At 34.7% G+C, this 12,514-nt stretch overlaps 1 long non-coding RNA gene across 1 annotated transcript; it reads right to left on the minus strand.

Annotated features, from left to right (window-relative positions):
* Window positions 1-421: 421 nt before the first annotated feature.
* Window positions 422-12,137, minus strand: LOC115619910. The gene is made up of 4 exons (XR_003995167.1): window positions 12,009-12,137; window positions 10,276-10,327; window positions 2,150-2,313; window positions 422-502 (listed from the first exon to the last, which is right to left on the minus strand). It is a non-coding gene; the product is annotated as an uncharacterized LOC115619910 (long non-coding RNA).
* Window positions 12,138-12,514: the final 377 nt, after the last annotated feature.

Here is a 12,514-nt window from a genome sequence, read left to right on the forward strand (position 1 = left end):
GTTTTAAGGAACTGCTGAATGCCTCGCTCATATTATATAACATGAAACAAAAATAATTTTTCAAGGTAACTACCTAGAGGTAACAATAGAGAAACATTGGGATCCTGGTGCCACAATATGTTGAGATGCAAAGAATACATTTAGCTTTGTTGAGCTAATATCAACTGTAGCAAGCAAATTCAGCACATTTTTTCCAATCTGGCATACAAATGTCAGGACTCCTTCCTACCCTGTGCGTAGATGTGCATAATGGCTGTACCCTCTGTACAGTATCAGTCCTCCCAAAAGGTACTGGCTAGAAACCAAAGTCACAGCCTGTTCTCTAATGAAAGCAGAAGAGATATGATAAGAAAAACCACAATCAACACCAAACATACTGGCATAAATCTTTACAAATGCAATGAAAGTGCCTTACTTGTTTGTTCTGTTTACTGCTAAGGTTTTCCAGTAAGCCTTCTTGAATCCACCAATTTCACACTGGCTTCAGACACATCTGGAACTGCTATATTGCATATAAATAAAAAGCAGAGCTCACCAAAGTACTACTGGTCCCTCTACACTCCCTAGAAAAGTAAATAAAGAAAAGCCTTACAGAATAAATGACATAATGTGCTTCAGCTGCAGCCATGAGGCTACTCCTTTTTCCTGTTGTTCTCTTGTTATCAAGTTATCAGCTGGGACTTTTCACCTGTACACAGTCAACTAGTTGTAACTAGGAACTCTGCCTTCTCCTCCCCGCAGTATACGAACATTTAGCTGGCTTACCTGTATCAAGCTATTTGGAAAAACAAGGTGTTTGATGACAGATACAAAGAAAAGTTCAACTTACAACAAATTATTTATGTCATGTTTAAGTTTATGTTAAAGTTGCATTTGTCAAATCACTACAGTGCCCCTTTCAGCGTTTCAGGCTTACCTATAATTAAAAACATCAAGTTTTTCTAAGTCTTCATGACCTCAGAGTTAATATGACATATTTACAAATGTTTATAATAGAGGAATTCTTCCATCTGAAAAGAAAACCTGGGAGAAATGACAATGAAACAACCTGTATATACTTACAGAGGCAGTACTGTATTTAATCATATATATCAAATCAAAAGTGATTGTCATGTTCTTAATCAGACCAAATACATAACAAGCTTAAAGGAAATTTCTCTACATCAGACTCTACAAAAGACTACATCAGCACAAATGTAAAGGATTTGGCATTTTGAGATAAACCAGCCTTGAACAATAATCTCAATAAACCTCAAATTCCAGATGGTCTTTGTGGTTTTCAGACAACAGCTGTATTCATACAGCATCATGATGAGTTATCTGGCTTATTTTTAAAAGTAAATGTAGACAGCGGTACTGTTTTGGTATTACTTAGAATAATGTTCAGCATAAATATTAAGAGAACAACTTGAGATCTCCTGTGAGGATATGTCACAATACCCTCACATAGGCTTCAATCTTTTATATGGGTATCTGTTGAGCAATACAGTAATTTAAAAGGAACTTTGTAAGATAGTCTTCCACAGATGAACAGAACACACTTCTATTTTACTGCCTCTGTGATAATGTTCATGGCTAAACAGTGTGTTTAGTCCAAATACAAGTCTACAAATATCCTTATGCTAGCACTATTTTTTTTTTTTTTGACACAAGTTCTTAATTAATTGAGCTTCTTGAAACTAAAAGCTACAGAATATCAACTACATAAAAACGAGGTGTCAAATCTTCTCCATACATCAGGCACAAAGTTATTTTCATCGTATCTTTACAAGACATCAGATATGTTAATATTTATGGAGTATGCATGGAGGAATACTGCTAGAATTAATAAATAATAAAGCTAATATTTTTTGAAAAAATAAATCATCAGATATCTCATTATAAACTGGATGTCTTCAGCTGTAGATAATTTAGTATAGTAATAAATAACAAGAGAATACAGTGCTGATGGAATTATATTTCATTATTTAAAATATCAGGCTACTCATATAAGAACATATTCTTTTGTGATCAAAATCATGGAAATAGAACTGGCCTAGAATTGAGGGTACTTTTAAACAAATAAAAATGAGGTTGCCCCTAACATGCCAGCTAGACAGTACTGAATAGGTGTATATGAATAGGAATATATTGAATAGAAAACACATACCGTTTCTCAAACGTACTTTGAAATCATCCTGGGATGTGTCTTTGGCAAGCTGCAGCTCAGAAAAGTTTAGCCCATTGTCCCTATTGTCTCAACAATAATAGACTTCTTCCATCTTGAACAAGGAGGTATTTTACAGGTTTTAACATTGCCACTTTGAGTCTTACCTGCAGAAGGGAAATAAAGAATCAATAAGGGGTGGGGCGGCAGAGCTTTTTTGTGCAACAATTAATTAACAGAAAATCTTGGATAAGACTTTATAAAAATCTCGCACAAAAGTTTTTTTGCACCTGATGGTACAACAAAAATATATCAAAGAATTTGGTGTATGTTGATAATTGCATTCAATGCTTTTAGTAAGTTTACCTCATTTCTGATGTATCTACTCTTGTGCTTCAGTTTCATAAAATCCCTATCAACTATGTGCAGTGCAGTCTTTCAAGCCAGGGAGACTAGATGTCATGTTCAGTATTCTGAGCAGTGCTGCAGGACCGGCCCCCTCACTCAGATTTTCAAAGTGTACTAGTAAAACCAAGTATTGAGTTCTCATTGAAAGTCAAAGGGATCCAATGCTGAACTCCATTAGACCTCATTATTTGTAAAATCCCAACCTATTCTGCTTGACATGGGACATGTCTTCATTCTCTTCTAATCTCTGCTTGGTATACATTGTACAAGTGTTAATTAACTGATAGTAACATAATTAAGAAAATGTTGCTATGGATCATTGTAGTTCAGTTTCAGACACTGACAATGAAATAGAAATACAATTTTAAATGAGCAACTGGCTGCCAAGCACTATGGAAATAGGAATACCAACATAAGGTTATGATTAAAATTCCAGAACCTTCAAAAGTAACTCGTGGCTCTACCACTTTATTTTCCTACTTCCTTTTTCTGTGGCGTTCTTAATCTATACACAGTATATGACTGAGATTTACATATGATTTTAGCAAGTCACTAAATCCATTCTGCTATTGAATTTCTCAGTATGTGACTTAGTGAACTAGTTTTATGTCAAAAGCACATTAAATGAAAAAATAAACCTAGACAGCATTTTTAGCCTACAACAGATAGTTAACATGGTATTGTTTATGTTTTTGTGTCTACACCTAAAAGATGAGGCGATGATTTGTTTCAACATTAGGAGTTTTAAATATATATTATCTAATATTATCTAAGAACAGCTTAAAGGGAAATGGTAGATAAAACTGATGTTTAATTGATTAATTTACTTTTACAAGTCAAGGACTTATGAGACTAGAAGCTAACATAAAGTGGAAGGCATAAACTTAATTCTCCACCAGGTGTGTTCCATTACATTTCTAAATCTTCAAAATTAAAACCCTGGTAACACAAACAATAATGTTGCAACAGACAATAAAACACCACCTAGCCAGTAGGAAAGCAACAGAATGTCATGTACTTCAATTGTCGTTGTTTTCAATAGTGCTGTGAGGATTTACACAGTGAAAATCTACAAAATCTCTGAAATCTAAAAAATACCTCCCTTTATTTTTTCGTCATCATTTACTAGGTTCAGGCTTGAGTATTTAGCCCAAAAGTAATACTGTTGAGAGGAAAAATAAATTTACATGGAATTTTAATGAAATTATTATGCAGAGGAACCAAACCTCTATATCCTGGTAACGAACTTCTAAGCCAAGTTTGCATTCAGCATGAAAGGAACAAATCCTTATGTTTTTAGTTCCAAGCTCCTAGAGATACCCAATACTCCTATTAGTGTCCTATACAGCCCTCTTCTCAAGAATTCTCTTGGTGCAGCGGCTATACAGTAAGTGGGACAACACAGACAGTAAGAACATCAGGGAAGCAGAAGAGAAATGAACTGAGTAATAATAAAATTGAGAATTTTGCTTATTCTGCTGATGTTATAAGCTGCAAACAACACTATTACAAGAACTTCCAGAACTACTGTCAGCACTTATTAACGTAAAAAAAGGGGTCCATAAAAACATGGCTCAAAGCCACTATTTTCATCTTTTTTTTTTTTTTTAATTGCCATTGGACTCAACCCAGCAAGGAGTGATGATGTAAAATATTGATTCCCACATTCAGAAGCTGAATCTGACTTTTGGGATTTCTAGTTTCTGTATCTTCCTACACTTGAAGCTCAAAGTTCTCTACACTGAAATATAAAGTCTATAGCAGAAACCATGATTCCTTATTTTGGGGGACACCTGCCTGTCCCACAAGAGCCACATGAAGCCTTTGAACCTTATCCTGTAAACAACTATACATGTAACTATGCACATGAAGAGCCCCACTGAAATTAATGGAGCAGGCAAAACACCAAGTTACATGAATAAGTGTTGTGGGATTGGGACTTTGAGCATTGTACATCTGCTTCTTCCCAAAAGATAAGATGAAGTACATAATATTTTCCACCTGTACGTTGTGTGAAAATATTGCTCAGGGGAGCAAGCATCCTAAAAAGAAAGTGACAACATCAAGACGACGCCATTCCTGAAAAATATATTCTGAAGTTATTCATAAGTTCCCCTACAACCTCATAGCTAACATCTACAGATGAGCAATATGGAACACAGAGAGAACTTGTACCCCAAAAAAATTTTTGTTCTATATGCAATTTTTAAAGATATTACAGGAAAGATGCCAAATTTGTCTTGATTTTGTTATTGGAAAGAGACTATGTTGTGCATTTTATTTTTTTTTTTAATGTAGGCATTCTGTCTGTTTATCCAAGGTAAATACAAAATATGCAAGCATTAATAACGTAAGAACATGGACATTGTTTGGGATTAAATTAAAACCATTTGCCTTATGCATGCTCATTTCCTTTTTTACTACTCAATTCCCCTATGATGCCATCTGATCACTTCTTGAATGTCCCCTGTGCTTTTGCCTTAACAACCTTGCCTGGTAGGCCATTCCACACGTTTGTGCTTCTCGGCATGAAAAAAATGCTTCCTGACATCTGTTCTGAATTTGTTTCTCTTTAATTTCCATTCATGCTTCCTTATCCTAACATCTGTGTCATTGTGGAAACGGTAATTCAGATTGACGTTATCTGTGCCATTTAAGATTTTACATTCCCTAGCTAAAAGCTACTCATAACAGTGTAGTGGTTTCGTAGTTCTTCTTGATAGTTTAGAAACATTTCCTAGTTGTAACTCATATGTTTTAGGTTATACTTTGGCTTTGTTGTTGTTGTTGCATTCTCCTTTTAGGCACATTTCTTTCAGATCAAGGGCCAGCACTGTACTCGGTGGGCCCATTTCAGTCCATAGGTCTTCCCACAGCTGTTGTACAGGAAGAAAAGTAGAGTTTGGCCCAATAAGCTTAGTGGGGGTATCAAGAGGACTGTATATTATGCTAATTCCTGCTGTGGGTTAATAGTGTTCCTTTGGTAGCTCTACAAATCCAGCATTTCGGACATTTTTCAATTGTTTCTCTCAATAGCTTAAATAGAGCGACTGGCAGACCAAATTGTATTCAGTAAATGTTATGTTTTGGTAATTTCACCCTATTTTGTCCAGCAGAAGTGGTAAAAAGATTCTGAAAATTACTCTTACAGTTCTCTCAAGTCTACAGAATAATCTGGGACTATTTTTTCTATTCCCTTAAATCCCTAAAATTGGGACTCAAGCATCTCCTTTTACCTGCCTTTAATAAAACAGATAATTTCAAGAGATGAACTGTCAGAGTCTAGACTCACAACAAGCGAAGCAATTAACAGCATGCTTAACAGCAATTAGCAAACAGTCCCATCTCATATGGTTGGTAACTATGATTCAGAGTTTAAAATGTACCCTTTGTAATATCAAAATAAAAAAAAAAATTAAAAAAAAATACAAGAAATATGGTAGCTGATTATAAAGTCCGGACTCAGGGTTCATGCTAGAGAACCTATCAACTGATCCATTTTCATGGTAGTAAAAAGGTACGATTCATACAGAGCTGTATCTGAAAGCACAGCCAAAGTTTACTCTTCTGCTTCCAAAATACATAAATCCGATTATTTGAAATTATCAGAGAATTAGCAGTACTTTAGGTATTGTCTGACCTTACTTATTTTTGACTGTTGAATTAGTGTCTCCAGCTAGTGAATCATGAAACCAGTACTGCCTAGAAAGGGTCATCAATAATAGTTAGCACTTAATTGTCCTACATAAATTTCCCCCAGAATAAAACCTTTTACAGTGACTATTTCTGAAAAGGTTGAAAAAACATTCTATTTTATTCCACCATGGTAACAGAGTGCTTTGGAGAATACACCTAGATTCCAAGAAGATTTTGATATGTAAGTTTCAGGTTTTCTCAAGTTCATAGTTTTCTTTGTGGATATGAGCAGATAATACACTTCCAAGCATTATTATTCCATTTATTTCTTAAAGTAAAGAAATGAGAACAGTCTGTTTCTCTGTACTTAGAAAGAGTGCACGTTCAGTTTAACTAGGTTACCCAGGCTTTTGTAATGGAAAACTCCATGTCCATCATTTAAAACCTGTCTATTCTACAAGGTATTAAAGAAGCTAAAGGTGGCATCTTATTTTGTAAAAGATTACCTTTATTCATTCACTAGATGAAGTAGTGGGCTTTGAAATACCCAAACATAATCCAGTTTATGTCTCTAGAACATGTCCAATGAGAGTAAGAAACCAAATCACAAAATAATGTGCAAGTAAACATCATGGAGGCATGTGTGAATGCGTAGGAGGGGAGGTCGATTTTAAAAATGAGCTATTCAGGAAGTAACGTGTCATCTAAAATGTGTTTCACATCAAAGTAAAAATCTTATTCTTTACAGCCAACAGAGAACTGCGTATTGAGCATGGGGGAAAGGTGGAAAGGAAGGAACTCATATCAGTATCTGGTTTAATTAAAAGTGAGGGAGGAAGAATATTTACATATTATTTACAGTTAGTGCGGATTCCTTTAAACACGATTGCAAACATTAAACATGGCATTCTAATTTCTTCTGCTGAAGAGTGTCAAGATTTTTAACACTAGTCAGTATTTTCTCGATTAAAATGAGACAATTATCTTACATCATGTATTTTAGGTTACTCAATTTAGGCAAGGAAAAAAGAGTATTTTCTCAAAATGTTTGATATTCTGGAACACATGTGCTTCCAAGTAATGCCTCCTGTCTTGCAAAGCAGGCCTGGGTTACTGACCCTGTTCTAACTAAGCTTCTTCCCTGATTAAAAGGTAAGTTTCTTTCATGGTTATATCATTTTAAAACCTTTTCAGATGTGATAACATTTTTGCTCCTGTATCTTGGCAACATGATTTATTCTGTTAACACTAAGCGTTACAGTCTGAAAAAGCTGTACCATCTGGGTTGAATTAATAGCCTACCCTGAAAAATAAATGAGAATGGACTGCTATAATTAACATGTAGGTAAAGTATATTTAACAGATCATTATAATTAATATATCAGTTACCAATTTCATGCTAAACAGAGTTGTGAACACAAGATATTAAGATTACTTACCCTCTCTTTATGTGCCTAGTAAAAATGCCATGAAAGAATAGATCCAAAGAATCAATAAAATTGACCTTAACATTAGGAATATCAGATATGAAATTTCAAGCAAAGAGATGCAATGTAGGGTATTAGGAAATAGCAGTAGAAAATCATTAGTTTCATGAATTCAGAATTAACACTAGTAAACTCAAATATGACCTTACACAAAACAAACCCCCACCAAAATGTAAGAGTAACGAATTTAAACACTGCTAAAGGCATCCATTTATGAAGATGCACAGGGAGGATCTGTTTCATAAAGCTGTCTTAGTCTGCATTACATAAAACATAAGATACAGTAGAAAGCAAACAAGAGATGTGGATTTGATAAAAATTCTGAAGAGTGCTGTCATCCAAACAGGCTTTTCAAAAGACACAAGTGCGGTTCGGTTTTCACAGGTTACCAAAAGTCCAAGGTTTTTTCAGTGACTTCCTCCTTTCTATTTTGTGTCCCAAGAATATAAACTTCACTTTATTTAGCTACCCCACAAGATGTATTGGATACTTTTCAGCTGAACTGATGTGACATTGCCAAGAGATATCAGAGAAACTATTACAACTTCATAATTTCAATTTGTCTCTCTTTATCTTTCTTATTCTTTATTAACATATCCTGAAATTCACATACAATTGAAGATTATTATCTGAAATTAATGCCACTTTTGCTTTGCACAGAAACTATATGGGCTTAAAAATAAATAAATAAATAAATAAATAAATAAATACATAAATACATAAATAAATAAGGTTTTCCACTGCCCACCCCCACCCCCTTCCATAATTAGGGCTTTTGTGTCTCCCGGTTTTCTTCAAATTCATGTTATTATAAATCTTGTTTATTACCAAAAAGACTAAGGGTCATTTGACAGCAGTGTAAGGCACATTACAAACAAAGTATGTAGGAGAATCCGTTCCAAAAGGCTTGCAATTTAAATAGAAAAGACAAAGAGGAGATATAAGGGGCAAATTAAATTCAAATGCAGTTAGAGAGCCAGGGGAATTCCCTGCTTTTCTCCTGCCTTTCACTTTATGTGCAGACACAGACGTTAAATGCAATATAACAGTAATATTTTTAAACACATTTGGGATGATAAAATCATGAAACACTTTCAAACAAGCCTATACATAACACCACCAAGAAACCTGAACAAGACATCACTATTTAGCACACAGGTCTCAGAGAACAATACGGAAAAACATTGAAATTAATGAAGTTTAAAATATTTTTTAAATTCAAAACATGGGTTTTTTGGGAAAAAAACCCCAAAACATTAATTGGCACAACTTTCTACTAGTCAAATTCATCTTGGATATTAATAGATTGTGGAGAAACAGGACTGGCACACTGATCGCAGGGAACATTTGGCACTTACAGAGTTCCACAATTATATAGCTGAAGAAGAATGCTACAGTATTCTACAGCAATTGTCACATTTAAATAATCACTTCAGCTGATTACTGTAGAATAGGAAACAAAAATCAGCCAGAGAGATAATTACAGACATTGCAGAAAAAGTTTCAGTAGCTTCCATGTAGAAATTAAGATAAAGAGCAACACTTTTGCATTCCTTTCCATGTCCATGTCAACTACAATGCTGCTGTTAACATTCTCCAAGACTTCCACTTTCAACTCCTAGAGATACTTCAAAGTAACTATATTCCTAGCTCAATCAAATTTACATTGTAATGTAAAACATTAACAGTCTTGTCGTGTTATTATGTCAATAGATTATCACACGTAAGTTTTGCGAAGTAATTTTACCTCAACATTACTGAAGCAACTATTAGGATTTTGGAGAAAACAAACATATTGTAGGATTTATGTTTTACTCTGAAACATCTGGCATTAGTCTCTGACACAATCTTTTCCAAAGCTGTAAGTCCACGTTTCTACAACACATCCAGACTGTCCTGCATTAGTACAAGGTAATACAAGGTGACACCTAAGTGAAATCAGACTGGACCATCAGCAATTGTTCTCTTACATTCTAGAAGTATATTAATGTTGCTAAGGACTAGCACTGGATTTCTCTCTTTCTGTACATTAATCTGCTATAGGTGAAGATTTAAAATAAATACCTTATAAACTTCTTTTTTTTAGCATAAAGTTTTTACAAGATCTTTTTTGCCCAGATTCGAAGGTAGAAGAGGGCATAATAGCCATAAATTATTATTTTTAATTGTTTTGATATATATAAGCTACCAGAAAGGTTTTACAGGAATACCACTTTGACACTGGTGTGGACTTTAACATACTGTGACTACAGCAACACAGTTGCCTTCATATGTAGGAGCAGGGAAGCAAAATCATATCTGACAGGAATAAGATTCAAGTTTTTAGGTGAACAGTAAAGGAAACAGGCAGGAAAGGACCGACAAAATGTCTACAGTGGCAAAGTAAAAGTTCAGAGGAAAACAGAGCAAAATCAAAGGCTCTCTTAAAAAAAAAACAAAACAAACAACACCAAAACATCAGCAGCTTAAGTAGCTACTGCAGCAGACAGCAAGATTTGTGGAAACCAGCTCTCAACTAACAAATCCCACCTTTCAAAGAGCATTAGAAACAAGACAGAAAAAAGGTTTATACCATATGGCTAGTGAAAACAGACCTACCAAATCAGGACAAAAGTCTACTAAAGCCTCTCGATTGGTCTTGGTGATGGCCCTAAAGCAAAGAACAAGACAAATAGATAATAATAATGTATGTATGTTTTTGCATGTTTTCAAAACTTTCAGCATTTTGCAACTCACCTCTTCTTGTAGTAGACACATGAATGCATCTAGCTACTTTTTGAACTAACTTTTTTTATAATGTGTTGAACAAGGCATAGTGTTCCCAAATAGGTCACCTGTGATTCTTACTGTATTTAACACATTCACTAGGATTTTACAAACTTGCCACTAATCAAAAGCTTTTCTACCTGACTGATTTATTTATAGAGAACATCATGAATGTGTTGCAATGAGTGAAATACGCTAAACAAAGAGTGCAATTGCTTTTCTGGGGATATTACATACAGAGAATGGCCGAAAAGCAAAGAACAGCTACATAACAGTTCTCTCCAGTAAAGGACTGTAAGGAAAGCTCTTTATATTGAGCAATATTCTTATCAAGTGCCTGAGTATGTTTTTTAGAAGTCAAATAGGTTATCTAAAGGATGAAGATATAGGTGTCTTCTGTTTTGGTTTGAAATGATTTTCAGCAGTTATGTAGGAAAGGTACAATTTCATGTTGGCCACACACTAAAGACTTATTCATAACACAGATGCCTTTTGGACATTTAAAGAGTCAATATTGTCTGCCTGCTGTGCATTTTCACTGCAGGAAGGGGTAAGAGAATGATAATTTCAGCATGGACCACTAACTGAGCCAGCCATACTGTAAAGTAAAACATCAGTGGTGTCTTTTTCAATTTACCATAAATTAGATACAAAACTGCCATTACATGCTGCTATACAGGCAATGATCCACGAGTGAACAGAGTCGTCTTTTGTCATTGTGTGAGTTTCCATTGTAAATATTTGATATTTGCAATCCAAACCTTTCCAGAAATATAAGGAATTTTTTTCTATCAGGTCTTATTCCCCATTAGTAATTTAAGTATATATTCATACATACATATATATTAATACATACATAGGTAATACTTTCAGCAGTATTTTCTTCTAGAAAAAACTGAAAGACACACTCCTGGTCTTAAATCATAGACCAAAACTCAGATAACTTAACCTGACAACTTCATACAGATGAGTTGTGTTTGATCCACAATTAACGACACCTTTTTAAGAAGTAGAGGAGTATTATCCTAATTTAAGACAGAAAAGCTGACATTACAATACAGTCCATGTGACACATAGTTCCAATATCACTAAGCTAAGGTATGACGTAACTATAGAAATTGAATTACAGGAGCAGTGAGAATCCTGATACAGGAACTGCAACCCTAATGCAGCAAAGACAATACAAACCTAATGAAAATAAGATTTATTCTATGAGAAGACATCAAGCTAAGTAAAAGATGAGAAGAGCAGGTGAACAAAAAAAAAAAAAGAAAAAAAAGAAAGCAAAGGGTAACAAGGAAAGATAAGGGAAGCAGTATGATAAACTTAGGTCACTACACACAGCCTGCTTGAGTGCCACAAGCTTATCAAGAGCGTAGACAGGTATTGGTTAAGCACCACAAAGTTTTATGGTATTATTTTGGCCGCTGGAGGGCTCTTGCATTTTTTCCATGAATACCTTAGTAAAGAATCAACACTGTGGATATTCATGTTAATAGAGAGTCCCCAGTTGCTACCATGACCAGCATGCCTGTGCCATTTCATGCAAATCAGATTCAACTTACAGTGCTTTTACTTCATCTGCAATTAAAAGTTGGAAAAGGCAAGAAAAAAAACTCTCTCAAGTAAAAGCTATCCATTTCTTCATAAATAGGACACCTTTTCAGAGAATCTCTTTTGAATGCAGTGGTAGGGATGAGATCTGTACAAAACACAAAAGGAATAAAGTATCAGTGGTTGGTATTGTGAGGGCATTACCCAGATTCCCTGTCAAGTCTCAGTCTTCTATAGGCAATAATAACCATTACTGGGCTTTTTGGTTTGCAGTCACTGCTGGGACTCTCAATACAATGAATACAACACAGAAAACATTTTAAAATTGCTGATAAAAGTCCTTTATTTTTCCACCTTTGAAGAAGTGTTGGGAGAGTTTCTGACAAAAGATGGAAGTAATTTCAATGAAAAGGATAATGGGAAGTATATTGAATGAGAGAGAAGATGGAGGGCAGGAAATGCAACAATAAAGTTTAATTAAATTAAAGAACAAACTCCAGCAGTGAATGATATGCTA

Source organism: Strigops habroptila, chromosome Z (genome assembly GCF_004027225.2).
Source record: "Strigops habroptila isolate Jane chromosome Z, bStrHab1.2.pri, whole genome shotgun sequence".
In the NCBI taxonomy this organism is placed as follows: domain Eukaryota; kingdom Metazoa; phylum Chordata; class Aves; order Psittaciformes; family Psittacidae; genus Strigops; species Strigops habroptila.